Below are 5,865 nucleotides of genomic sequence, written 5' to 3'. Positions count from 1 at the left end.
TATCGGTACACCGTGCAACACTAGCAGACAGTAGGGAGGGTCGCGGATATGGATTGGTGTTTACAGCAGCCAATAACCTTGAGTATGTGTTATGAAGCTAGCGCTATGAGCTAGCATCAATGGACCTGGGACCGAACACAATCTCAGTCTAACAGGGAATCGAGTACTGAGGTGGTTTTCTGGTCGGATTTGGCTTCTGGCCTCTTGGGGCTGAGTCAGTTAGCTTAGCTACACAGCTGACCGAGATAACATCAGTTAGCGTTTAGCTACTGAAAAATCTGTCCATCAGAAACTCTGTAAATGACCTCGGTACCGTAACGTTAATATACGATAATGTAGCTATAAAGTAGTACAGTACTCAGTGAGGCCATAGATATCTGTAACACATCAGCCCTCAGGAATAATTTAAATCCTTCATCAGTTTCTTCCTTTGACTCGAATGGAAAACAGATTTGTATCACTTATTTATTTATTTATTAAAACTCAGTTGTGTTTTAGTTTTTGTCCCTATTTTCACTCAGTTTGAAGACTTTTATCTGCTGGTGGAGTCGTTGGAGGCTTAAACATAGTGTGTGTTTCACACAAGGCCTTCTTGATTTAGAGAGGTGTTAGAAAACTTAAACGAAATATACACAGAAGGCCGATAACTCCACTTTATTTATTTCTGTGAAAAAAACGTGTTCTAACTGAATATAATACGTTACTGACTGTCCCTTATGGAGGAAGGCTGCTGATAAAAGCACTGAAAGAGTTTCTGTTTTTCTTCATTCATGAAGGTTTTAGGGGATTTGTACTTCACAGAGAGTTTAATATTTGTCGGATTTATTGTGAGCTGAAAGGAACAGGAAAGAAGCACGCCCGTCAAAGTAAAGCTCCAAATGTCAAAGTCTGAAAATCCCTCAAAGAAACACAAATCTCTCTTCTTATGTTTCCAACTGCAGAACAAAGGCAATTTGAAGAATAATAACTATTGATATATTATTTAAACATCAATCGTTGGTATTCAAACTGGTTAATAAATTATAATTATAGACAGAAACTTCAGTTTTGCTGTTCTGCACGTTTGGAGATAAAAAAGTTGGGATAGACTAAATATTGTTTATTTATTCAGCATTTTTCCTTTTATGCTACAAGCTAGAAAGCAAACGTGCTGGGTAGCAATAATAAAGTTATATTTTGTATTATAAAATATCTGCAAAGTAGCTAAAGTAATTAATAAATGTAGTGGAGTGGAAGTATAAAATTACACTCCTACAAATGTATATCGGTTTATCCTTTATCCTTCATTACTAATAATCAATATCTGTATCGGACCTGAATCATATCCGTCGCCAAGGTTTGTCCCCGAAAAGCCTCCGTATGTTCAACCTCAGCGTCCCTGCAGTCACAGAAGGTCTTCAGTAAATGTTTCCACTGTCAGTTCTAATATCTAATATCAGCTGTTAGGAAGTGATACGGTCAAACACAGCTGGAGCACAGCTGGACACCAAACGCTATGTGTTTGTGTTTCGTCTGACAGGGTGAATCAGGAGCCGATAACACCGTCCCCGGAGCCAAAGGAGACCCCGGGAACCCGGGTCTACCGGTGAGGATGACCGGAGTGGTTTCTGTTTCTGTTGAATCTTTTACTTACAACATTGAGTTTATGTAACTTAAAATCTTCGATGTAAACAGTTTTTAAACAAAATAATTTATCACATTGAATTATTTAATATATAAACTATATATATATTTATATACTATATATAACTATATAAACACAAACTGCATCAGAACAAAGGCCAAAGTATCAGAAAACTTTGAACTGAGCCTGTAAAGTCTGTATGATTGTTAAAAATAAAACATAATACAGAGGATTTTATACAAAGTTACTAAAACTATCAGAAAAAGTCATATTCACAGGAAATAAATTAGAAAAATGGAAAAAACAAATGTATTTGTTGAATATAATCAGCTGACTCTGTGGTAGGAAAGGTTGAGAACCGCTGACCTTAATGCTGTTTGAATCCACAGGGTACACCTGGACAGGATGGGCGGCCAGGTGAGAGTGGAATCGTTGGAAACCCGGTAAGATTTAACTGTATCCCATCTGTATGTCATCATCTTAAAATATATATTTTACAACTTGCATTATTAACAGTGTCTTAATAAGCTAAAAGCTTCGACTTTGCACGTTATAAAAACTCAGTCAGGCTGTAGTTAGTGTTAATTCACGTAATCACGTTATCGCATCGCTTTAATTTTCTCTACGGACAAGCTTGTTTTTTTTAAAGCTGTTATCATGAGATCACAAGTTATTTGTTTCGTTATATTGAGATAACGAGATAATCAACCGGTTATCACAAGCAAACAGTTCTTGTGAGGAATCAACTCGATTTAACGAGATAACAGCATTAATGAATTAATCGCAAACATGGTCGTTCTCGGCTTGATTGTTCTCGGCTTGATTGTTATTTTTTATTTTATTGTTTATTTACCCTTTCTAAGCCCCTTTTGGAACCTCGGTCAACTTCCTCCTTTACTGTACTTACATATGCTACATGCTAGGCTAATCTATGTTAAAAAGACAACCACATTTCGAAGATGGTTAAAAGTTCGAGCTAGCTAGTGAATTAGCTAACATGATCTACAAGATGTAACGTGTTAGTTAATTAACATATGTATAATTAATGCTATTAATGTAGATTAGTTAGCTAGTGTTTTTGTCTGTAACAAATGATTAATGTGCATTAACTTGCTAGTTAGCTGTAATTTTGCTAACATCGAGCCTAACACGTCTAAGCCTATCTAAGTACAGGAACGGAGAAAGTTGACCATGGTTCTGAATGAGGCTTTGCTCAACTGTTATTGGAGCACAGAGCAAAAAGGGGCGGGACCTAAGAAGGGTCAGTTAAGGGACAAAACTCCAATTTTGGAAAGGCCACGCCCCTCATACTGTAAGTCTGACAGACGTTAAAAAAAGAGCACATTGAGCTTGTCCAATTTCAAGTCAGCTACTAAACCGTTGCTCCGATTGCTACCACATCTTCTTTAGATAATCATTGGATAAAGCCTGTCAAAAGGTTGTTGATATCTTATTTAATTTTCAAGATATTGACCAATGAATTGTCACAAAACCTCCAGGATGTGTCCACATAAGTACCTGAAACATACCCTTAATGTTTTATTCAAATCAATCACTAGGGGGTGCCACAAATGCCAAACAAATGGTCCAATCATTACAAACTTCACAGGACATGTTTTAGTTTCCCAGTTTTTCAAACCAGAGAAACACAAACTGGTCTACTGAAACGCTGATCGATCAGAATCGGAGGAGAATAAACCGATCGCTTTGATTGGTGTCAGATTTTAAAGCTTTTTTCTTGCGTCAACATTTCATTGTGGAAACTTTCAACATTTAAATGGTTTTCTCATGTTTGTCCACGTCCGTGTGGACATGGACCAAGAAAAGGAAGAAGAGACATATTGTATTTTTATATGCTATATATTTTAACAGACATTTATACACTGGAGGAAATGGCGATGTTGCCGTTTACAGATGCAACATAACGACTGTCAGGTGCAGCTCAGACTTACTTTGACTTGTTTGTGAAAGCCTGTGTCCACTCAAGATCTTTTTATATTTTTATGTTGCTGGTAGTCGGGCAGTGCAGAAGTCTGTAGCACAAACAGCTTCCATCAGTCAAGTTTTTTTATTAAGTCACAACAACACAGAAACCTAAAAGTCTGGAGTTTGTATTTGGGATGTCAGGAACAGTTGAATTCAGGGCGTCAAATAAACATGGCTGCCGACAGTAAATCAGTATTGCTGTAACAACTGACTTTTACTGAAGTAATAAAATTACATGATTGAAAACTCACTTTAAGGTCCTCCCACTGATTCAAATGGTTTGACTGTCTTTTAGTTTAAAAATACCACATTTCCCAACAAATTCATATTCATATTCATATTCTTGTGTATTTCTCACTGCAACAAATTTTAAGAATTTTATTTGCTGTGACACTATGGACTTCATAAAAAAAAACGCCTCCAGACATGTATAAAGACATATATTCAAAAATGTTCTGCTTGGAAAAATAATGTGTCCTTTTTTTTTTTTTGCCATCAAACCAGAATAATTTCCACTCCTTCTACCGCATTAAATAATCATTAGAAACTTTTCACTTTTGAATTTGAAAACATCCTTCTAATGTCTGCACATACATCATTCTGCACAGTGAAGCTCAAACATCCATCTGTAGGAACAACAAGAAAAACTATTTTTATTTTTAAGAAAATAAAAAAACAGAAACCCATTAAATCAGAATCAGTGCAGTCAACTGCTTGACCTGCCTATTTTACACCAGCAGATGGCAGCACAACACTTTATTTTAAAAAGCTTCTTTGTGATGAGAGAGTTCATGTTCAGCAATATAATTGTTTCAGTATATTAAATAAAATGTATATATAGACATATATGTATATGTACCTTGAGTGAATAGAGAAATATAAAACCAGTAACATGCAATTTACAATAAAACAGTACTTGAATAGATCCTGCTTTTGTATAAACAAAAACAATGTTTTACTGTTTTACAGTTAGTCGGTTTTGTTACATTCTTTTGTAATAAAAAACAAAACAAAACAAGGGTCAATGAGTTCTAAAGTTCCAGGAAAACCCTGCTATGTTTTGCACTACACCTAAAACAACTTCTGGGACCTCATCCAAGGCCCCTTCAATCCAAAAAGGATTTCAGGAAGCCTCTTGAAGTCTTGTTGCACCTGAATAATTCTGGTATTCCCCTTATGTACACTCTGATCCTCTTTCAAGACTCTTGAATTCCTGGGACATCTTAAGGAACCCTTTCTAGTTTCTCCTTTAGAATTAAATGGGGTACACCGATGACATCCTCAAGGAAAACTGCAGGGACTCCTGTAACACTTACCAAAACTCAGTGACTCCCCGTAACCATCTCTTGTGCCTCGCCAAGGATACACAGGGAATCCCTCCCCCAGATTGAAGTTAAAAAAAACAGCTTGAATGTGATCAAAGATCACTGAAACTGAAAGACTCCTGAACCCCCATAACACCCTCAAGAACTCTAGGAATCACAAAACTGATAGCAAGAAGACCTTCGTACAGTTAGCTGTTGTAAGGACTCAGACTTTTACCACTGAACAGCACTGAATAACAGTATTTCAACAGTGATAAACATTGGATGCTGTTTGTCTCAGGAGGAAAAGGTAATTTACATCCTTTGATTTATGCGACAAAAATGAAAATTGGAACAAAAAGAAAAAGAAAATCCATTAACCTGAAGGGTTTTCTACTTAATCTGCTGACAATGACAGCAGAATATTAAATATGCTGCTCATTGTAACCAACAGGTTATGGAGGAAAATACTCTTTTTATTTAGTTAAGAACTTTGTCAAGGGCCTCTAGATCCTCATTAAGAACTACTAGTCTCCTGAAACACCTCCAAGCCCTCTTGGGACACCCATAAGGATCCGTGGGACGCCCTCAAGAACTCCTGGACTTTTGGAACAACCTTCTTCTGGAGCTGCCCGAGGGCACTCCTGAAATACCTTCAAAGAGTCTTGCAACACTTTGAGGAAAACATTCAGGGAATTCTAGAACTTCCTGAAAGGCCTCTGGTAGAAGTCCCTCAAGGTCCCCTGGTCCCCCTCATAAGCTGTTTTGGACGGCGTCAACAAATCCTGAAGCCTTGCCAAGGACGAGGGTACATCTCAAACTCCTCAAGGACTCCAGGCTTGTATACCTAAGACAGTATGACAGTGATGGTTGTAATGGTCTGTTGCAGCTCTTTATTTTGTTTTTCAAAATTTCAGAAGAAGGCCACATTTCAATTAAATTCAATTTTAT

Source organism: Morone saxatilis, unplaced genomic scaffold, assembly GCF_004916995.1.
Source record: "Morone saxatilis isolate NCDOM2014 unplaced genomic scaffold, NCSU_SB_2.0 Contig9, whole genome shotgun sequence".
Taxonomy (NCBI): domain Eukaryota; kingdom Metazoa; phylum Chordata; class Actinopteri; family Moronidae; genus Morone; species Morone saxatilis.
Note: the sequence above shows the minus strand (reverse complement) of the source record.